The following is a 24,668-nucleotide window of genomic DNA, read 5'->3' on the forward strand; positions in this document are numbered from 1 at the left end:
AACAACGATGAGTTGAAGTGGCTTTTTCCTGCCTGTCGCTGCCAGTATTTTTTTTGGCTTCATTCCTTTTTCAAGTTATCCAATCTCAAAGGCCATCTTATCTTTTCCAACTCTTCAAATTCAAATCCTCGATCCATTCCCGTAATACTAACTCTTGTTCTTCCGACCTCTATATTCCCTCATACCATACATCATCCTTCGACAAATCCTTCCTAAAACGCGCTACCTCTTTTTGGAACTCCTTACCTATATCTGTCCGCCATGCTCCTACTCTTTCGATCTTTAAATCCCTTCTGTCCAATTATCTCCTTTCTAACCAGCTTTCTCCGAAATAATTATATTCTTTTATTTTATTAATTTTAATTTTTCATTTTTGTAAATACTTATTTTTATTTATAAATATTTAAAAGTTAGACCAAACTAATAGGGCCTCCAAGGGTACATGTATTTATTCTTAGGGGACAATAGTCCCAGGATAATAAATTTATATTCTTCTTCTTCTTCAAATATTTGTTGCAGACTAACGTGCATATTGTGTGTTGGCAAAGTTAAGAGAATCGTTGAGCTATTAAACAAAGTGAAAAATCTATTCTGTAATTTGGCACCTCCAGATATAGCTTAATAGCTAATGCAATTACAGTCAATTCTGGTGGATCTCAATCGAAATATAAGTATTCGATTAATCATCATGAAATAAGAGTAAAGGATCCGTCCTGGTTTGTTATAGATTTTCATTGTATGAAGAAAATCTGTCCACTTTTTACCCAACTATGTCGAGTGAGTTTCATTTGCTGAATTAAACTGTTGAGTTCAATTTTTCTGGTTGGATATTTGTTATTCACGGAAGACTAACTATCTATATGTTTATCCTGTATTCGTAACCAAATCGTAGTTGGTAAGATGAAAGAGTATTAGTGTCGGATTTTGTGTAATTCTTGGCAGCTTTAAGTGAAGTGACAGTTATTTTGCTGCTTCCTGCAGTCTTTAGTCTTGGGCGTAAGTCGATCTCGGTCTCTATTAATTTCCTGAATTTTTACCAAATTCATTTTTTCTAATAATCATTTGAGGGTGGAAGAAATGAATATGTTTGTGGGGTCATAAAGCGTTAATAGAACAGGATAGTGGTCAAAGGGAGATTGGTTAGAGTAATTGTGAAGGTAAAGTTTGTCGGTATAGTTGTTACAGATAGAAGATCATTTCTTAATACTTGACGACGAGAATTCAGCGCGATTATTCCTGATATTTGACCTTGAACTCTTCTAAAGTGAAGAAGAACTGTTCAAGAGAGAAAATAACAGTGTTGCAACTGTCCAGTAATCAGTCTGGGTCCAGGAAGGCAGAAGCTGTTGTTAAGCGGCTAGCGAAGATTCCTAGGTAAGAAAATGGTGCCGAACGCCATTGCGAATAATAACTGCAATGCTTTGTACCCGACACGATGATGAGAGAGGTTTGTGCAGAATATTGATTGGGTGTTTGTCCTGTGAGATGTTCGTTTTAATGCTTATAATCCGTTGGCATCCCATAGAAGTTTTGACTATTTGATCCGTTATAATGTGGCGACAGTTTTTCGATTAAATTAATATGCAGAGTTAACAGTGGTTTTTAAACATACATCTTGAATGTTGAGCGCGATGCTGTGAAGAAAAGAGGAAGATGTCTGTTTTGTAATTCAGGGAGGAGTATGTGCCTTCGATTTGGTGCTTTGTTGAGTGAGTTTTTGGATGATGTCTGTACGAAAGATTGGTAATCTTCAAATTGTTACAAAAACTTGCTTTCTTGCCACAGGACAGTTTTCAGCATGTAATAAGTGTTTTAAAAATAGTTTGCTGGCAAGAAATCCTCTTCTGTTGCGTAGGCCACAGTAGTTTCTGCAACCCTTTCAGCTTGCTACCTGGTCTTAGCCGCACAGAGCGCTTGCATGAGGGACATGTCAAGATTATTCTCACATTGCTGAAGCGGCAGGCACATTTACGACGTATGAGCCTAGAACTGCCATCCATGACACTGCACAATCGGTTCTTAATAAATTAAAATGCATTTTTTTATAATTATGTCACTTATTAAATACTGACATGATCTCAGCCGGAAGTCTAATAGCGAAATTAATAATATTGGGCCAAATAACCTGAACCTTTAATTTTGTTTATTTAGTGCTAATGGATTGCTTCAAAAACCCATTCAATTTTTTTCCCTCGCTGACCTAAAAATTTTGTTGTACCTTTCAATATACTTAAAAGTATCGATCAGATAAATATTGTGTGCAAAGAGATAACATTGCATGTGTTCAGGCAATGCACTAAAAATAAGCTTTGTGCACTTTTTGTCTAGCTTTAACAAGATTGACGTTTTAAAAATGTGCGCCTTAATTTATAATTACTAGTATTGTTTGTTATATTTGGATTGTCTTACAAAATACCAAAGTATCTATACTTTTACAGGAATCCATATCTAAGAGAATACCTTTTACTAAAAATATAAAAGTTTAATCAACATTACATTATATATTGTTACGTCGGGCCGAAATATTTTATCTGTTATATAATATTATAACAACGGTGAATATGAAATGTCTAATTTGTAATCAGATCTAAATTAATGACAGGCATAAGAAAATGTTTTTTAACCAATTTTGTTTCACAGGCCGTACAAAAATGATACGCAGGCTCATGCCTGCTTTAGGACATCGATTTACGCTACTTAGATTTATCGACAATTGACTTAAATGGAACTCCCATACCCGACTGAAAACACAAGAAGTCAACAAACTTTAAAGAACAATTTGAAACTGTTATCTCAATTATTTGGAAGGCGAACAAACTATCGCTACATTTTCAAATGAGTGATGTACTTAACGAAAATGAAACTTATGTGGAAATACGCTATTAAACAATGGGATTCAATCATATCTAATTCTAGTCGAATCCATCCACGCCTTCCAATAGGAAACAAAAATTAGAACAATCATTAATGGGCGGGAAATGCTACCCTGCATCAAGACTCGACATTCTTGATTTTCCTGAAGTTTCCCGTTTGGTTCCTCTTCTAAATTACCCACCCAGGCGACTGAAAGACGCTGGCCTGTGACTCCCCTGCAATAGAGCTTCAACAGGAACTTCAAATTCTATGGATTCCCTTCTCCTTACAAGTGACTCATGTGATTTTTAACTATTTCTCATTTTTACTGGTGCATCGTGATCAACAAATTGTTAGAAGTAGATTGACCATGCTTAAACTTAGTCGGAAGATCACATTTTTCTGTATCAACCTCTAAATGGTGAAGCAAACGTCACAAGGATGTTTGAACACGACATCCATAAAGGAGATTCCACGTATATATATATATATATATCTAAGTTACTTACCTATCAGAGAAAGAGGGGTATGTCATGGCGTGGGTGGTATTATCCGCTTGGGAAGCATTATATGTCCGGTAAGTCTCACTAGAGGATTGATTAAAACGACGTGAAACATGATTGTGGTAGCAAGTTCCATTTACTCAGCTATCTTATGTCCTTTTTTTTGGGATCTAAAGACATATGTTACATTTGTCCCTGTTTTTCTCTGTCTCCACCTACTGCTGCTTCTGTTTCCGATTTATTTCTTTTGATTCTACTTAGTTTTGCAGTTAGCCTCTTATTCCACGTAAATAGAGATTTTCTATTTCTTTAGTTAAAAAAAGAAGTCTCTTTTGAAAAGCTTATTAACGAAAATAAGTTTTGAGTCTTTTATTATTATTTATACATATATACTAATTTTTGAATGGCAGTTTACGATAGGTGCAGGCTATCTCATTTCCAGCTCTTTCTCATTTTGTTGGAGGAGAGGGAGTTCTTGCATGTACATCTACTATTTGCCCCAAAATATTAACAATATATATTAATAGTAAAGTCTTTGTTTAAATGCAGTGTTTTCAATTTGCTTACTTTTACGTAGTTAAAAGACAAATACTAACGATCTATCGACGACTGAGGGGATCTATATTCCAAATAAGGGTTATTGCTTCATGACGGGGCTATAATAATAAAAATAATAATATTTTAATGGCGCAAATAACCTAAAAGTTAATGCGCAAAAGAAGAAAAAAATGTGTTTCTTACAATAAATAATAAAAGATTTTCAGACATTACATAATGACAAACACAAATTGCATTTACGGCTTAAAGAGTTGACTTAGTCTAATCGTATAGACATTTCAGAAATCAAGGAACAAAATTGAAATACTTGACATTATAAACGATATAAAAATACTCTTCGGAATGAAAACTAAAATTGGAAACATGATGTCAAAACGAAATAAAAATACTCATTTGGGTGAAAATTAATATAGAAACGTGATATTTTAACAAAATGAAATGTATTCCTGATGAAAAATAAAATCGATCGTCTAATATTTAAACCATTACTAAAACACTCTACTTCACAAACTCTTATACACTTTTGACATTTAATAACAAAAATAAAACAATAAAAATACTTCTTTATATTGGAACTAAAACCTAATGCAGTAATCTAAACCAATAACATTCTTTTTATATTTTAGCTAGAATATTCACACCAATGATTTTTATAAATAATAATTGCAAAAACAAACGTCACTAGTTTAATAAGGAAAAACAAGCAGCCCAACCATCAATTAATTAATTTCGCCTGTTAGTATTATTCTAAGGGATCTCATTATGTAGGAGTACAAAATTTTGCTAATTCTTCCCATTTAGATTCTCTAAAAAATTCAACCATATCAGTTCCCTGGCCAACACATAATCATACCCAACCTAAATTCATAAAATATACTGGATATACTGCAATAAATTGATGTCTTCTCCAACCGAAAGATTACAGAGTGAACATTTCCAACGTTCTTCAGATAGTAGCTTTAGAGTAATTGAAGCCCGATAATTTGTCCCTTGCCTTCATTACAGTTGAGATGAAGTGCCGCTTGTTACCGTCACATAAGTGAATATCTTAAGTGCTGAAAGCTTTTATATAATAAGCAAAACCCTGGATTGATCTTTTTTTGCAATTAATGAATATTTAAATTCTAATTTTAGAGTAACTAAGAATTGAATCTATATAATTTTCACCTTAATGTTTATTTATATCCAATCCTTTAAAAGACTAGGTTTTTCCTAATTTGCGAGGGTGAATTCAATACTTTCCTTATATACTTAACTAGTACATAGAATACAATAGTTTAATTTACATAGCGAAGTAAAATAGAATAAGAAATAGCGACCTGTTTCTAAGTATATAAAACAGCCGTCTGTTTTATATACTTAGAAACAGGTCGCTACATAAATGCCGTCATTTATGTAAGGAAAATAATCTTTTAATAAAACACTTCTACGCAATTTTCTACTTCAATTATTCTCCATGAATCCATGTACTTAGGCAGAGTAACAAATTATAGTCCTACTGATAGAATTGGAAATTTTATATTTTGTTTTAACTGGAACATTATCATTTGCTAACATTTTGCACCAAGTAGACCCAATTTCAAATTTACAAGCTGATCACTTTTTCCTTGAAATGACTCCTTAAAGAAATTCTTGGAGTTGGAATTATCCCAAAATACCTTATTTCATAGTGATGTTCCAGGTTTCCCGCCGTTGAACGTCCACTGTTCCCAGCTAGCCATCATACCATGGGGCTGAAATGTGTAACCAGAATTCCAAAATTGAAGATAACCGACTGACTGAAAGTGTAACTTTATTGAAAGGATATTTTCAAAAATATTTTTATTAAAATGAGCATTTTACTGGACGAATTCAATAACCATGTTACTAAAATTTGTAACCAGTATTCCAAAATTGAAGATAATCAGCTCAATTTGGGAGAAAAAGTTGTTTAAACAACTTCTTGAAAGTGCTATTTCTGTAAAATGAAAGTAGACCTTTTTTTTTGGAGATAAAAATGCTAATTTTCGATAAATGAAAGTCAAATAAGATTCACATTAGATTTGTTTTTGTATAAAATAGTTCTATTAAAGTGAACCTGTATAATTTTGAACTCATTTTGGGAGTAATTTTTAGTATTCAAGAAGAATTATAGAAATAAGTTCAGGTAGGAAAAAAATAAACATCAATTAGCTATAAATTACGAACAGTAAACGATCATATTGTTTGGAAAGTAGTAAAAGAGAAAGAAATGTATTGTTGAAAAGAAAAAACACATGAAAAACCATGGCTAATTGAGAAAAACCTGCTAACCTGTGTTCGACCGAGTATTTTCTTTAAGTTGTATGAGCTTTTTAAATTATCAAAGGATTAACCTAAATCTCAATCATTAAAGATGGTGCGTTGAACCTGTGAAACGCTTTGCAATTTATATTTTAATGCTACTTTCCTTCGATTCGATGTGAAACAATTTATGTCTCTATCATCAAGTACGAGGGTCGTTTGAAAAGTCCGTGCAAAAATAAAAACTACTTAATTTTTTGGGGTAAACCTTTTTTATTTTTCAACATAGTCTCCTTTTAGGCTTATACACTTCGTCCAACGCTGCTCTAGTTTATTGATCCCTTCCGAATAATAGGTTTTGTCCAAGTCTGAAAAATAGCCATTCGTTTCTGCAATCACCTCCTCGTTTGAATAAAATCTTTTTCCCGCCAGCCATTTCTTCATATTGGGGAACAAATAGTAGTCCGAGGGAGCCAAGTCTGGAGAATAGGGGGGATGTGAAACGAGTTGGAACCCTATTTCCATTAATTTTGGAATTACAACTGCTGAGGTGTGAGCTGGTGCGTTGTCGTGATGGAAAAGGACTTTTTTGTGGGCCAATCGTGGGCGTTTTTCTTGCAGCTCGGTTTTCAAACGGTCTAATAACGATGAATAATATGCACCTGTAATAGTTTTACCCTTTTCCAGATAGTCGATGAGGATTATTCCTTGCGAATCCCAAAAGACAGTCGCCATAATCTTTCCGGCCGAAGGAACGGTCTTCGCCTTTTTTGGCGCAGATTCTCCCTTGGTAACCCATTGTTTAGATTGTTCTTTGTTCTCAGGAGTGTAGTGATGTATCCATGTTTCATCCACAGTGACGAAACGACGCTTAAAGTCCTGCGGATTCTTCTGGAACAGCTGCAAACCGTCCTTGCAACACTTCACACGATTTCGTTTTTGGTCAAGCGTGAGCAATCGCGGCACCCATCTTGCGGATAGCTTTGTCATGTCCAAATGTTGATGCAAAATATTATGTACCCGTTCATTCGAGATGCCCACAGCACTAGCAATCTCACGCACCTTCACTCTTCTGTCATCCATCACCATATTATGGATTTTATCAATGATTTCTGGAGTAGTAACCTCAACAGGGCGTCCAGAACGTTCAGCGTCACTTGTGCCCATATGGCCACTCCGAAAATTTTGAAACCACTTATAAACTGTTCTAATCGAAGGTGCAGAGTCACCATAATGTTTATCAAGCTTCTCTTTAGTCTCCTGAGGCGTTTTGCCTTTCATAAAGCAGTCAACACACGAAATTCTTTTTCGTCCATTTTTTGAAAATCACTCGACTTCCTCGATTCAAACGAATACCAAACACAAAGAAATAGACCGATCTGGCTGAAATTTGGTGTGTGTTCTTCCAAGAGATGCTACTAACTAAACATAACATCGATACGTGCCAGTGGTGCTATCTCTCTGACTTTGCACGGACTTTTCAAACGACCCTCGTAAGTAAACAGAGTTATCTGTTTTTTCGATTAGATGAAAACAGGAGGTTAAGAATTTATAATTGAAGGTAAACTTAATCTTCTTTTAAATTTAAGTTGATCAACTTGTCTGCCGCAGCAATCTAATCAAGGAGATGAGCTAGATAACAAGAAAAAGTAAAAGAAAATAAATTTATTTTAAACCTCCGTTTTCCAAGGTCTATTTTTATTCTGCTATATACTAAGAGATTTTAGTGCTAAAAGAATAATTGTTTAGATAACTTATGGCTACTTTAGGACGAGCTCTATTTTCATTTAACTAATGTTTCTTATTAGGATTCCTGTTAGGATACACCATGCTTTGTTATAAAGTACAGTAAATAAGTTTTTATCCAGGAACTTGATAATTGTATGAAGTTAGTTGGGTGCTCAAAGCTGCTACTTCTAAATAATTCAGTGCATTCTTAATTTTTGTTTATCATCAGAAATTTGTAGATGAGGTATGAGTTTTGAGTTATGAGTATAGTTTTGCCTCCATCACAGATCTTTCAGAATACGTCGCTGATATGTGTTTTGAAATTAGAATTATTTAGAAGTATGCATCAGGATAAAAGTGGCTATCTACTTTGGCGGCAGGATTCATTTCGTGAAGACTTTGGTCCTTGGAGTAGACCACTATTTCCCAGGTCAAGGTTTATGCGGTGGTAAAAAAAAGAATTGCATTTGCTTGAGGCTTCATTCTGGGCTACCAGAAGAACTGGTAGATACTGCTGATGTTCTCCTAGTCAGAATTAGCTGAGGTGGCCCTGCTGAAGAAATGAGCAGCCTTACTTCCTACAAAAGGACTCTTGAACCAACTATTAGCGTGCCATTTGATACATAGATGTTGGGATTTTAGGCAAGCAAGCTTTGTAGCATTCATCCTTCAGGTTGGGCTTCAACAATCTTAATTGCCCAAATTGTTGGGCGCCAATTGTCCTCAGATGTTATATTAACATTTCGACCTCAAAGAGGTTTCCTCTATTACCCAAGCTTCATAATTCAATAAATAAAGAATGCCTAATTTTTCAGGCTTGGTTTTTACGTCCAACTACCGATTAATGGTTGTGGTCGGAGGCGGTTAACAAACATACTTTGCAATAAATAATTTTTATTTACAATAACATAAAATCCAAGGCCTAGACCTGGAATCGAACCCAGTACTACAATACATATAACTACGCGGGCATCGCCTCTAAACGCTCGGCTACCATGCCGCCTTGAGTAATTTAACCTAATAATTACTAATATTAATATAATTACCCTGATCACTAATTAACCTAATATTAACATTTTGACCTCAAAGAGGTTTCCATAATTACATAAGCTTAATTCATTAGTAATTGCTGCTTAATTGGTCAAATTTATTTAATGACCTAGATAAATGTTTCTAAAGAATTAATGAGGAATATGAAAAAATAATGATTAAATATTTTACTAGAAAAATCAAAAGCTTGGAAGAAGTGGTTCTGATAACCCTTTAATCAGAGATACACAAGCAACGCGATAAGTGAAACAACAGAAAAATCAATTCTTTTAAGAAGTACTTCCCTTTTCCGTTCACAGTAAGTTTTCTTTTTTGAAAGCCGATTTAAATGATATTTTAGTTAAGCTGTACCTGAAATCCAAGACTGGGCAAGTCATACAAATTTCATGGCTGTATATTTCAAGAATTTGTGGAAATCTTTTGATTGAACAATTATTTTACTTAAAAATTAGAAAATCTAGTTATGAAATAATGAACAAGTTATATTCTGTCGAGAAAGAATTAAGAATTGACTTTGCCCATATACAGGGTGACCAAAGTTATATGCTCCACCCACTTTTTTTTAACGGCGGGAAATTTCGAAAAAATAAAAAACACGTATTTAATCATTTTTAGTCTAGTTTATTTTCAGTGATTGACACATTTTTTTAAACCCTTGTATCTCGAGATACAGCATCCAACTTTTGTTTTTCAAATGGAACGTTATATTTTTTGTTGCATATTTTTAGAGTATTTGAGCTCCTAAAAAAAAAAAGCAAAATTTTTTGAAATCAGTTAGGTTTTTCAAAAGTTATGGTAATTTAAAATGTGAAAAACAAATTTCAGTTTACTGTCAAAATTACGTTGTTTTTTTTTAAAGAATCTGTTCAAACTGGGCACAATCAACGGATAGGCAAGCCTAAACTCTGGACTCCCACGCTTTGCTTGTAGCAGCACTTATGGTGGCGAAGTCAAGATCTAGACAGGCTAGAGTTATTCGACGTTCAGGTTGTTTTTTCTACAAACGTTTGGTGTAGAGTTTTAGGAAATCAACTAATCGGCCCATACTTCTACAGATAGAACTTAACGGGTGAAAGGTATCCAACTTTTTTTTAAGAGACATTTTGCCAGTTCTGCTTGAAGATGTTCATCTACAACGTCGGCTAGATATGTATTTTCACCAAGATGGTTGCCCGGCACATAATGCGAGAGTGGTTCGAGGTTTCCGGGACCGAAATTTCCATGAAAAGTGCTTAGGGACTCATTGTCCCATCCAATGGCCACCTCGATCTCCGGACTTAACCCCAATGGACTATTTTTTGTGGGAATACCTAAAAAATAAAGTGTAAAGTATCCTTAATCCCGTGGCTTCAATCGATGATCTGAAACGTCGAATAACTCTAGCCTGCCTAGATCTTGACTTCGCCACCATAAGTGCTGCTACAAGCAAAGCGTGGGAGTCCAGAGTTTTGGCTTGCCTATCCGTTGATTGTGCCCATTTTGAACGGATTTTTTTTAAAAAAATAAGTAATTTTGACAATAAACTGAAATTTGTTTTTCATATTTTAAATTACCATAACTTTTGAAAAACTTAACCGATTTCAAAAATTTTTTTTTGTTTTTTTTAGGAGCTCAAATAGTATAAAAATATGCAACAAAAAATATAACGTTCCATTTGAAAAACAAAAGTTGGATGCTGTATCTCGAGATACAGGGGTTTAAAAAAATGGGTCAATAACTGAAAATAAACTAGACTAAAAATGATTAAATACGTGGTTTTTATTTTTTCGAAATTTCCCGCCGTTAAAAAAAAAAGTGGGTGGAGCATATAACTCTGGTCACCCTGTATATAATAACTAATTACAAGTGATGCAAGTACTGAGCGCAAATGCTGCAAAAATAAATGCAAGTTCTCGTATTCTCAGTTGTAAAAATTAAGAAATGACATCCTACAAACAGACAAATAATACCTTTATTTTGCTTCGCACTACAATGCAAAAGTCTCAGAGAAAAAGAAATTACAACTAAATGTTTTGCATATAGTAATTCATCTTTATAAATTATAAATAGCTACATCCAAATTTAACATTGTAATAAGTATGCGTCTAATTTGAATACGGCCTAATATAGTTCCTTAACTTTTCTTCTAGTACCTACATTATTTGAAGAGAACTGCCGAGGAATCCGCGTCGGTAGGTTGTGAATAATTTTTACATCTTTACCACTAATAATATTTCTTGCCAAATTCGGTATCCCATTAAAAAAAAAGAAGATGTATCTAGAAAAGTCGTCCGAATTTAATTTCAAAAAGTCTGCTTTGTTTGCAGCTAAAGTTTGGATGTACAATAAGCGAAAATTTCTGTTAGCTACAATGATTGAGATGAGGGACTTTATTTAAAACGTCTAATAACAAGTTCTGTTAAAGATGAGAGGGAAACAAATTCTGTTATAGTCTCACAGACACTGAATTGAATTCAAAGCAAAATTAACACATAGCTGTGGGTGTTTGTTAAAAAGAAACATTCTATCGGAATATTCTCAAAAAATATTTTTCTTATAATTCATAAACCATCACAAACAGGTTTATAATAATCCTGGCCAGTGTGAAATGTAAAACATGCAACCTTCAATGACATTGACCTTTATATTATGCTATAATATTACATTTAAAAAACATTTCCCTCCCTCCTGAACTCCAATCGTTTTATGGTGTGAATCCTAAATTAAAGAAAAAAAATAATGTTTATATTTTATCAGGTGACAATTTTTAAAACATTTTGTTAACCTTGAAATCCTTTACCACACTCGATTATTCACCTTAAGCGATGTTTTTTTTTTTCAAATTAATAAAAAGTAAATTGGCAACTTAACCATTGAGACATCAGCAATGCCACCAATGGCGCCACATTATTCCTCTTGGCGGACAGAACGTTTTTGTTTCATATCATTTTATGAAAACAAGTTTTATTTATTTATTTATTGATATTCTTTGCCACAACTATTTAAAACTGTAAATTAATATTTGTTCTTGGATATATTGAATACTTAAACATTTACACATATAACAAACGACTTATCTGCCTTTGTTACTCAAGTCATAGAATCTTTGGGGCACAGCCAAAGCTTCCAATATCTATAAAAATCCAATCCTTCCAGTCAAAAACACTCCGTCAAATCCACTAATGCTCCTTACTTTGTATCTAACTCTACCTTGCACCGAGATTTCCTTGTTCCCCTATGTTTCTGAAGCAGCAAGATCCCGTTATATTAAATTCCATACTTCAATTACCTCACATCCTAATCCTCTAGTTCCCCAACTTACTGCATTATTAGGAAATCCTTCAAGACGGTTAAAGCACCGGTGGCCACGCGATCTGTAAGTGCCGGTGCACAATAGTGAACTTTTCTTCTTTGGAAGTTCCCTCAATGGGTGAATTCTCCCTTCATACTACTCATGTTTACACTATTATCATATTGTATCAGCTTCGCTTATTGCAGAAACATATTGCAGTTGTGAAAATAAATAAAGTAAAAAAAAAAAATAATTTAAAAAAAGACGTGTAAACATCTGAGGATATTAACACCCAGGGCATTTTCAGTTCATTGCCGGATTCCAAACAGTGCTCTTTCGTATCAGACTACACTGCCGCTCATCGGGCAAGCCAGTGAGTTATAAATAGCTGTTAGACAGAGAAAAATCTATGGGCCAGCAGCTGGATTCGAACTGAAGGACCGCAGTGTGGGAAACTAGTACGCTAACCACTGAGCTAATCGTCTCTCTCTTATGTTATTGTTTATTATTTTCTTATGAAGTGCATTGAAGGTTTTAGAGTGGCAGGCTTCAAAGCATGTATTTTACAACCAATTTTATAATCTATGAAAATAGTGGTTTCACAAGCAATCTACGAAAATATGTAAAATTTGCACGCAAATTATGAAACAGTAAAGTTAAGGGGCTTTACAAGCTAACTATGAAAATATTATAATCTAATAATTGTCTACACTAGCCATCTTTAGAAGTACATTACAAAAGGCTTACGATCAATCTGTGAAAATGTTTAAATTAAATGGCTTTACATGCAATCAATAAAAATTCAAATGAATTATCTCATGTATTTATGTACTTTCTTATGCTTCATCTTCTATTCTGTACTTAATTGTTTCTTAAATAGTTAAATCTTTTTGTTCAATTAAGTTTTATTTTTAGAACAAAAATTCAATATTCTGAATTATTTGTAAGCTTACTAAGATCGATTATTCCTAAAAAAGAAGCAAGAGGTCAGTCGGCTTTTTCCATTCAAAGTGTACATTTATTGTTTGGTCAGCATTTCTGCTTTAATTGTAAGTTGCTTGTTTCCTTTTATTTTTGTTAATGCAAATGGTTAACTAAATCTAAATTGTATTAACCAGAAGTTGAGATGCCATCGTCAAGTTTTTGAGAAAGCTGGAATGTCAGCCGAAGTGAAATTTTTCGATTTTTTTGTCTTCAAGATATTATCCCATAATCTCTCGCTAAATCTTTCTCTCTTACTCACACATCCTGTTATTTTTTCATATTCAAGTGGCTTTTAAACAAGAGCTCCTAACTTTTTTCAGCCACAGACCTCTTTAACCAAAATCTTTTAATAACCGTCAACCAGGGGTGTCCTGTTAATTATTTTTTTACCGGAACGCTTAGGTGTACTTTAATTTTTTTAAATATTTTTTATGCACCTAAAAGGAAAGGAGCTAAAATCATTGCGAATCCCATTTTATGTATTGTATAATATACGTTTATTACAATAATAAGAACATTTTACAAAAATAATCAACAAATTATAAAATATGTATACCTAGTATCATAAACAATTGCATAAATATTTATACTAATACATTAAAAATAATAATTCGTATAAAATATTAGGATCATGTTCAGGATCTTTAGGTTGAACTTTCTTTATTTTGTTGTCATCTGCTGAACGATGAGATCTCAACCAAATTTGTACATAATCATCTGGATTAAATAATTGTTACGGTGGATCATTCATTTTTATAAACAGGAGATTTGCTAGATTTTCAATTAATATTCTATTTCTTTGTTCATTTAAAATAATATTCTTATTACTAAATCCTCGCTTGCACTCTGTCGAACTGCAAGGAATAGTATTTATATATCAAATTGAAATTTGTAAATCTTCAGGAATTTCTTTGCCTCCATTATTAATATAATCTCTAAACGCATTGGTACATCGCATCGTTGATGTTATTAAATTAAATCTGGCGTTAACGACTCGATTTCATTTTCTCCATAGTCGGCTTTAATATCCGTATTCAATATTTTTTAATTATTTTTGTTTTTTCAATATATCAACCAATTTTCGTTAAAACAGAAATCATCATTAGTTCCGGAATGCGTTCCTGTCCAAAAAGGAAGTACCGGAACGACGTTCCGGAGCGTTACGGCTCGAAGACACCACTGCCGTCAATCCCCTATTCATTTACTTTATTCATTCAAATTAATAAATTTGTTCAGTAATCGATATTAAATATTTCACTACATATCCCACTTTTCATTTTAATAACTTGTAATTAATGATTTGTAAAAGATAATTGGACTACGAAATATGACATTATCTTCTGCAAAATTCACTATTATTTAATCTTGAATTAAAATAAAAAAAAATATATACCCGCAGAATTTCAAATTTTGGTTTTGTCAATTTTTAATTTTTTGTGAAATAAATATCTAATTTTAAAATAAGTTTAAATATTAGGATCACTTTATTAAGTGAGCAAGGGATCCAGTCCTGGAATACCCGCTCACGATTGAACACTTTCTAATTGTATTTAACTGGTGTGCACACTTCAGAGACGCCTACAAAATACCATCAACAGTAAAATAGGCTTAAATGACGATTACTAAGTAAAGAACAGTTCCCTAAAGGAACCTTAAACGTTAACTAAAAGACGGCTTTTTATTCAACATCTAACAGTAAGTTATTAAAAGACTTGATCCAGTATCATTTACAATTTCATTTATCAATGTTGGTTTTAGTCTTAGTTTTATCTTAATACTTCACATCTATCTCTAATAAAGTTATAATTTAATTCGCCATTTATTTAAATATTCTTAGTGTTTATTTATTTACTCGCTTTTCTCTTTAGTCAATGTTTATTTGCTTGTAATTAATTAGATATTTTATATAATTCTGAGGGTTCGTACACAATTTTAATTGTGAAATACATTATTGTACTTTACACAAAATATTTTCTGATAGGAAATTATTGCTCTTTTAAATAGCGCAATGGGATTTATTCGATAAAAAGTTTGAAAAACGCTAAATGTAAAACGCTAAATGTAAAACATTTCCTGAACGAAGGATTTTCTGTTTTTTAAATGATTACTTTTGTTTACAATAGATATTTTTTTTTTTTTGCTGCATTTGAACTGTACAATCGATATCCAAATTTTGGCCATTGGTAAAGATTCACTCTGATATTACACAACTATATGTTTTACTGTTAGCATACATCGTTTAGTTTTTGCTGCAGTTGATAGCCTGTGTTGAAAGAAGCTTTATTAATCTTAACATAGTTGACACACACGATTCGCAGCTATAATCACCGCTTAAAGCATAATGACGTAGTTAAGTGTCACCAGAAATAAACTGTAAAAAGAAGACCAACAGCAATCGATCAATGTTTTCAACAATAAGAGAACAAAATTCACAATTCATCGTTTAATCACTGAACTATATTTCCCGAATGAAAAGGTTCTGTGTTATAAATTTTAAAATAATTGTTTTGTAAACTGTTAGTTAGATTTCATTTATTTTCCAGCAGTTTTCACCAAATAATCATCAAATAACACTTCATTTCTTCATGTTTTAATGTTTTTCATAAATACGTAGACAGGAGAAGAATTATGATGATTAACTGAGATACCTGCGGCGATATTCCAACCGGTACTTTCATTAGCACCTACCACTTAAGCACCTCGTTATCTTTAGATTTCTTTCTGTATTTCTTTCCTGACCATAGTCTTACTTCTGGATACACTAACGATGTCAAATTAAAAAAAAAAATCTGCTATATGAACGTGCCAGATGAATGTATATCATTTTTATTTTATTTTAGAAGTAAGCAATATCTTTTATTTTTATTATGTCACAGTCAAATAAGGTGACAATTATTAAATCAAAATGTACTGAATAAAGTTTAGTTTACACACGCAAAAAAAAAGTCCATTAACTCGCAAAAACTGATCTGACATCTAGTGGTTATATGCAAAATAAAAAAAAAAATAGAACCTTTATTTTCCAATTAAAGTGATCACCACTCGAATAGGCGGTTCGAGGTCAAATTTCATCATTAATTAATTGCTTCCTTAACTATTCTGTGCTCAGATTCTATGCGTGTTTACCTCCTTCAATTGCTGATCTTTGTGGGATTGAAGAGAAGAAGAGGGAAGACCACGGGATGAGGCCAAAAAAAGGCTAAAAGCTAAAGGCAATAAAAGGCAAAATAATTGAAATTAATAAAAATGCATTTAATTTTACGCAACATTAAAATAAAGATATATCCTAAATGGATAAACATTTTCAGTACTTGCTTGTGAAGATTCTAAAAATTTAGTACAAAGTTTAAAATAAATGAACTCTAAAAACATTATCAATATCAGTTAAAAGTTTCTTCTTACTTTTGTGCATTTTGTGATATCTATTTGTGTTGTTTGATTACAAATATAAATATGGCTTTTTTTAGACTTTTAGAATTATTTTCAATTTATTTATTTCGCCTTATTCTCTATCAATTTGCTGTTCGGGAATAATTTACATTCAACAAGTGAATAGAGTTCGCGCTTTAATAATACGAGTCTTTAAAGTGTACTCAAAAATAAGAGTAGAGTGAAAAATCTATTTTTTTCTGCAACCATTCCGGGAAGTTCTCATTACTCAATTAAAATCAGCTGTGTAATGCCCAACTTCCCACACTAGTGGGGAAAAATTCCCATTAGTGTCACTTTCCGCACTAGTGTGTGGAAAAACTTTATTGTGCTTCCTTGATATAAGAAGTTTTGTTATTAACATAAATATTTTCTGTAAAACTTTAATAAGCTTATTTAACGTAACTAAATAATTAAAAAACGAATATTAAAAAATAAAATAAAAATTGAAAGGAATATAGAAATAAAAATAATACTTTAATAAATAATTAGATATTTTTAATTATAACAGTTAAAAAGGTTATAGTGATACCTTATAGAAATTTAAAATGGATTCTTGCGATTCCTGTTTAGAAAACACTCCATCAATAAAAGAAACAGCAGAAAATGTAATAAGTAATGTGAATACGTAAGTAATGTAAATAATTGTAATATAACAATAAATGTTTATAATAAATAAATTACTTTTTGTAGACTGTAAAAATGAAATTTTTAATTTTTTTAGTTAATAAATCTAATGGTTGCAGAAAAAATATAATATTTAACTCGAATGTGAAGTATTTTCCTCACACTCGGCAATTTGCACTTCCACTCGCCTCGCGTGAGGAAAAGTACTACTTTCCACACTTGTTAAATAAATAACTATATCTGAAAACATTGTTATTAAAAACTGCTTATGGAAATTAAATAAAAATCATTGAACACGTTTTTTAGGGAGTGTTATCACTGGGCAGCTTCTCCCCTCAATTAGTTAGTTTGATGTCAGTTATTGTCATGGTTACTTATAGCGTGTCTAGCGCTGGTCTAACTTTACAAATAAATTAAAAAAAAAGTTTTACAAAGAAATTAATGAAATTTTAAAATATTATAATTTATTTTTTAGAGTCACCTTCAATTTATAAAATAGATTTACGCTTGGTTACGCGAACCAATAATGCAAAATATATACAGCACCTATATTAAATATTAACCGTAAGTCTAAAAAATTATTGGCTCTCTTGCGAAGCCAATAAAAGTTTTTCATAAGATTGTGGTAGTATTGAAAAATGTCAGTCATGGATGTTTTTCAATATTTAATAGAATTTTTAAGAGGACTATTTTATTTTTAAATTTTTTACAGAGGTGAATCCGATTTTTCATAGAGATAAAAACTGTTAAAGTTAGGTGTTTTTTTTTTTTTAACATTGCACTTTTTCGAGCAGTTTTCTGGGATCAATCCTTACACAACTTGTCCCATCGGGCAGTTTTAATTAGATATTGGAAATGGTAAAAGCATGCGGAAAACTCTTTTCTTCAGTGGGAGACATTAATCATGAACACCATCCCAACATTCGAATACCAATTAAGAAAAAAATTTGCTTATTAAAAATTACTTGTTCTCGAATCTCTTATGCTTCATCACTTGTAGCTTGTTTATACGCAAGATAACATTTCGAGGAAAGGATAATAATGTCAGAGAGAGTGACTTCTAAAACTGATTGGATAAGTGCTTGCAAGTTAAAACCATTCTTATTAAAATCAATAATTATTACAAAACACATTTTTTAAGAATCTCTTTGAAATTGTATTCCAAAATAAAATTCTATTAGCATTTTAATATAAAAAATTACATATTTATTTAATTTAGAAAAATGAGTTTCTATTGGGTTATTTACATTATTAGCTTCCAACGCTTTTTTTTTTTTGGAATTCGCAAGAGAACGCAATAAAAATGTATATAGCCAAAGGGCCGCAAGTACATAAAGGTTGAGAAATAGTGCTGCACTTCAAACTTTACTTTGTCCTAGATCCTTTCTATTCTTATTTTAAGTCCTTTTGTAATAACTTATGTTTACATTCTTCAAAGAAGGAAATGTTTAAAATACTTATTACGTCGAGCTTTGGTTGCACGGTTACACAACCCCAAACTAAAATTTAAAGGCATAATTTTTTATAAATTTATCATTAAATTATTCCTTACAACATTAGCTTTCGACTAACGAAAAATTGAGAATAACTTTTAATTTTGAATTGTGGTGCTGGAACACATTAGCGCTGTTTTCTGTCTAGTTACAGTACAATTTGCATTCAGTGGCGGCTTAATTCAAACAGATATAATTTTTTGGACTGACTGATGTTATAATAACTTCTATTTCATATTTTTAGAATTGTTTGAAGCACAGTACGTACGATGGCGACGGCTAGATCGCTGAAATTCATAAATGGCAAAACATATTCAAATGTACAATGCACAATGATTGCATTAATTATAGTTTTATTATTATGTTTAAACTAGTCTAGAGTTGATTCTAAATTTGGAATGAAAATTATCTACAGCTTCTAAAAGAATATATTGTCTAGAAAGAAGAAAATAATTGTTGGTACAGTTATTACGTATAGTTTGTGAAGAGAAAAAACATCCGAAATGGCCTTTGAAAGACACCAGAGCCTGACTCGTTCGCTACTGAAGAGCGATTTGATTCTTACCTCGAATTTTCGTACTTATTGGAATGTAGTCAATTTTTTTTTTTAAATAAGGTAGCATTTAAGTCTAGTGTTTAGAATACTCCATTATGACAGACGTGGTAGAACGCCGAGCATATGCCCAAGGAAGTTTCATGTATTGTTTTAGTTCAGATCTAGTCTCTATTTGTTCCGATACCCGTTTATAATTGCTGAATAACATTTTACGAATCCTATTTTGTGTTCGGTAAGATGTGTCTACTGTAGCCGCTTTATTTTCAATTAGGGAAGGGATTAGCTGTGAGGTTAGCATACTGGACTCCCACGCGGAGGTCCCGGGTTCGAATCCAGCAGCTGACCCTTAGATTTTATCTTCCTAGGAGCTTCTTACAGCTCACTGTCCGGTGATGGACAGTGTTGTCTGTAACGAGAGAACACTGTCCGGAGGCCGGCAGTGCACTGGAAAAAGCTCCGGGCGCTAATGACCTCAGCTGTTAATGCGCCAAAAAAAAAAAAAAAAAATTCAATTTTTCAACTAATTTTGGAAGCAAAAGATTGTATATGAGTATATTATTATTTTAGACAAGTTTTTGTGAACTGTAATGAATATAAATTAATTTAAGGACATGTCTAGTAATGATTTATTGGATAAATTCATGACTAGACAAGGTTAGATTTACAAGGAATGGGATTGTTATATCTTGGGTTAAAGTGGAGTAGTGGTTACATAACTGCGGTGATGTACAGAAGGAATATTATAGAAGCAAAGGGTAGAAGGTGAGCTGGTTTACCAAGTTCTCACTGCAGATAAGATTACATTCTAGATTCTAGGTGATTAAGAGCAGCAATTTGCCGGCGACAAGGGTAAGAGAGCGCAAAGCAGATGATGATGAAGCGGCCTTAATCACCTCTTTTAACATTTCTTGGTAATATTATTGTTGGGCCCTAATGGTTTCAATATACACACAGTATTATTATTGTAAACAAATTAAATATGCACTGTTGGAAGCTAACTGTAACTTTAATTAAACTTGCTTGTACAGTGTGGGACCCTAAAACTGATTGCTTGTTTACAGGTTTACTGTTGGCAAATATCAAGTTCAGCGCTCTTTTTAAAAAGTAAAAATAAATAAATCTGATAAGAACATTCACATAACTTGATCTTCTTACTTGTTCACACAGATTTTACTCATTAATTTGGTTTGATTCATGCATGACACATAATAATATAATTCGGAATATATTGTATGCACAGTCGGGCCTCCCATAAAGGACACTCTCACTAGCGACCACCTCCTTTACGGACAGTTTTTACCCCTATGCACTTTCTATATAAAAGAACCTCCGCCTAACGGGCACTACAAAGCGACCGCGGACATTGATTTTGGGGAACAGATTATATATTTCACCTCCCACCAACGACCACCTTATTCTTAAAAGTTCGTTTGAAGCGGTGATAAAAAGATCCCCTCTCAAGTTTTTGTTTTTTTCTGGTTTTTCCTAAAGTTTCCTAAATAAGCTCACACATCTTGTAACATTTTAATCATTTTTCAATATAACTTTGGACGAACAATATTTTTTTTTTCCGATATGTCTCTCAAACGAAACTCTAGAAGAGAAAATAAATGTGTTGGAAGATTTTGCAAAAACCAAATCGAGCCATGTCAACTTGCCGAAAGGTTTGTTCTGTTTTTCTAATAATAGATGATAGTATGATGATTTTACCGTAAAATATTATTGTTATGAATAAATGTGATGATTATTATAAAAATTATTAATGAAGTCAATAATACTTAGGTAATACTTAGGTACGTAGTTTTTTGATAATTTTTTTGGATAATTAAGAAAAATTTGATGCATATCATATAGCTAAATAATTATGCAATTATGTACGTTTTTAAATCTATTAATAATACATAATTTTTAAATAGATATTTGAAAAAAAAACATATTGTTTCATTATGATACTTGCCTATCTCCTTCTAACGACCACCTCCAAACAGCGGCCACTTTGCTTTCCCCCGCCAGTGTCCGTTATTAAGAAGTTCGACTGTAATTAATTCAATAGAAATAAACTATTAGTAAAACTGTACATTATACTCAAATTCTTTGAATAATTCTTCCAAATCTTCAAATCCTTCACAAGCCCTTCTTAATATGAAAGTTGTAAGTTAACTACAAACGTTATAATAGTTGGTCAGATACAAGTCAATTTTCTTTCAGATAGATTATTGGCTTGAAATGTTTGATATCTCTTGCATCCTTCTTCAGGAAGTGGAAAAGAGAACTGTGAAGTTAAGTTGAAAGATTGCATCGTTTGTTGTAAAAATGGCCAAATATCCAAAAAATTCATCAGTTATGCTTACTATCTTTAGAAAACAATTTTGACATTTTCAAGTAAAAATAATCAAAAAAGTAATAAAGTCCATCAGTAAAGTAGCACTATAGATTGAGATTTTGAGAAATTTTCATCTGACTCTAAATTAAAGGGACACTATTAACTCCAGGAATAATATATAAGCGACATGGCCTAGTTTTACTGAAACAGCACTTCAGAGAAAATGCTAACATCTTGGAGTTTAAAGAAAATGCTTCTTCTGGAAGTAAAACTCCATTCACTGAATAGATTCTTCCACTTTTTGTTTGACCTGGTTTTGAAAGTTCCATCTTCATATATAAAATACATTCACTTAGATGTTTACTTTTCATCGGAGGATTTTTAAATGTAAATTTATTCTAAGGGCAGTTCAGTGGAAAGGTGTCTTTCCTCTAGCATAACTAGGTCATTTCTGCAAAGCTACATAATGTTAGTAAGCATCAAACATGTTTATGAAATTGGTGAAGCGAAAAATATACAGATGTAAGTTAGACCAAGAAAATTATAGTAGAACAGAAGCTAGTGTGAGAATTAACGGCATTTATTTTTATATTATTTCTGCTTTTATTTTTTCTCTTCCTCTTTTATGGTGGTCCTGTATTTAAGAATTCAGATAATATTTATTTTAATAAAATTGATTCATGTTCAAAACATTTTTCCATTTTACTGGAACAAGTTCTTCAACCTGCGTCTAGATGGCTCTGTTAGCGATTTAACAGTATTAGATGATAAAAAAGCCTAATGCATCGATAACTCAGTCTTCAAGTCAATCCTCGCCATCAACCTTTAAGCTTTGTAAGATTGTATTTCTAAATAGCAGATCAAAATTTATTATAAGGCCAGAAATTAGATGTTAATTAGGTATCCTCTATATTAGATACTAATTGTTTTTGTTATCTGTTGCAGGTGAGAAGATAGATTACAGAAACTATTGTGTAAGTTTAAATTTAGGCAATAGAATTAGGACAAAAAGTTTGGGATCACTTTGAATCAGATAATAAAAGTTTATTTTGCAATATTTAGCCATTAAGCTTTAGGTTTGGATCTTAGAATCCGGATGAAATAATAATATATATAAAATAATAGTGTAAGGGGAAAATAAATATAACAGGAAAAAAAAGCCTTAAGAACTGAACAGCATGACAATCAAAGAACAATTTTTGCATTTTTGATAACCTTACGTTAATCATAATATATTTTCCTACTCAGCTGATCGCAATGAATCTTAGGGATCAGGCTTCACAATAAACTCTAAATTTTTTCAATACTTTTTGCAATAACTCTCAGTTGTTTTTGGAGAAGATGTTCGTTAAACTTTATTTTATTCACCAAAAATGTTTTCATAATTTTAAAAAAGTAGAGAAAATAATGGAATTCATTAAAAGAAACACTTGCTGGACATTAATTTTTTTATTGACATATTTCACATAAAAAGAACTTTTATAGCACTCATATTCTTAACAAATAAACGTTTTCTAGTATTTTTTTTGGCTTTTTCTGACTCTTCGTAATGAAAAAATTATTACATTCATTATGATTTTCGACTTTCACCAGAAGCGATCGAACAATTGTTTTTACAAAATAATCTCTCCTCCCACATTGTAGAAATTTAATTTGAAATTTAATTTTCTTTATTTATGATATTTTTTTCCAAAAATAGAAATCATTTACTTCTTTGGTTAATTTATGTTAAAAAACTACAAAAAAATGTGCAAGTTTCATGGCTGTAAATTTACTCCTTCTGGGTAGTGCAATTCTTTTCTCATATAGTCAAAAAAACGCTTCATGCTTTAAGTCCAAAAAGCGAATGTATTAACATTTAAAAGTAGTTGCTGTTATCGTGGTAAATACTGTCATCTTAGCACTCGTTTATTTCCTCCAGTCCAGGAGATGACAGATTTTGTTTAGGTGACTGGGCTGGAAAAAATTCAAATACTTGTGGCTGGTTGGTAAATGAGGTTTTCTTATTTCAATTTCTCTTCCTTCAAAGTAGGAGAAATCACGTGAACGTGAACAAATTTTTGAAATGGAATTTTTCTCGCGAATGCCCAGTATGAGGTGAGAAAAAGTAGTTTTTAGAACTGAATGTATTAATGAGGAACTGACTAAAAAACGAAGAATTATATGTATCTCATATTTCTTTTACGAATATCCCTGCGACCGTAACATAGCGATGAATGCTTAAAAAAATATATCACTTTGCGAAATTAATATTTCTTTGAATGACACAGACATACCTCCTCACGCAGTCAGCAAGTGTAGTGCGAGACGGTAATGTAAGAGATGTAGAAGTCACCACGCCAAACTTATTAATCCAACTCTCATGATGGATGAAAATCCAAACCGTCCAGAAATGTAATAAACATGCGCGCTAAGATGAATAAAATCTAAGAAGTTGTAATATTTTGAGTCAATTTAAAAATATTTATTGCTTGCAAGTTGAACTACTGAGACGACAATTTCAAACAGATAGCAAGAGAGAAATGAGGTCACTATGTGAAATTGATTACACCTCAATCACTATCAAATATCGAAGGTTACGCATATAACCTTCATTATTCATGTAACTTTAGTCGACTGAAAGTTACTTGGTATAACGGGCTTTATTTATAGAATCGAAATAAATATAAACTATTCTGCATATGACACTTACAATTTGTTCAATCTTGTGGTTGCTATGAATTGCTTGGCACTTTTTATACCCTATTTTCTTTAAAATTGGCCTGTTTGTGGTCAGAAAGAAATAAAAACATGAAAAAGCGGGAAGATGTAATTTGATATTTGGTGGAGGTGCCACCAGAGGCTTTGAACATAAAGTATTTGAGAAAATCTACCAAACCGAATGGGTCACTTAATGAGTGGACTTTTGGGTTTTTAATCCACAAATCCTCATTGCGTGTGAAATAGATTTAAAACTTGGAAATATATTTCTTGAAGTATCCATATTAAAGCAGTTCTTGATTGGAGGCGAATAAACCGAATTTATTTTGTA

At 32.2% G+C, this 24,668-nt stretch overlaps 1 protein-coding gene and 1 long non-coding RNA gene across 7 annotated transcripts in view; one reads left to right on the plus strand and one right to left on the minus strand.

Moving 5' to 3' along the window:
- LOC141455570 (dual specificity calcium/calmodulin-dependent 3',5'-cyclic nucleotide phosphodiesterase 1-like) overlaps positions 1-24,668 on the plus strand; it is a 385,265-nt gene that overhangs the window by 124,979 nt on the left and 235,618 nt on the right. The window contains exons 1-2 of one of the 6 annotated variants that reach the window (XM_074130712.1): positions 13,116-13,274; positions 22,583-22,611. The exons of the other annotated variants lie outside the window; for them this stretch is intronic. The gene's annotated coding sequence lies outside the window, so the exon portion shown is untranslated. Of the gene's footprint in view, positions 1-13,115; positions 13,275-22,582; positions 22,612-24,668 lie in introns of those variants that run through there. 6 annotated transcript variants of the gene reach the window in all.
- The window catches only part of LOC141455574 (uncharacterized), a 65,515-nt gene continuing 62,131 nt past the window's right edge, over positions 21,285-24,668 (minus strand). The window contains exon 3 of the long non-coding RNA XR_012459350.1: positions 21,285-21,349. This is a non-coding gene — a long non-coding RNA (uncharacterized lncRNA). The remainder of the gene's footprint in view (positions 21,350-24,668) is intronic.

Source organism: Rhodnius prolixus, unplaced genomic scaffold, assembly GCF_049639745.1.
Source record: "Rhodnius prolixus isolate KJV_2025 unplaced genomic scaffold, Rpr scaffold_4, whole genome shotgun sequence".
In the NCBI taxonomy this organism is placed as follows: domain Eukaryota; kingdom Metazoa; phylum Arthropoda; class Insecta; order Hemiptera; family Reduviidae; genus Rhodnius; species Rhodnius prolixus.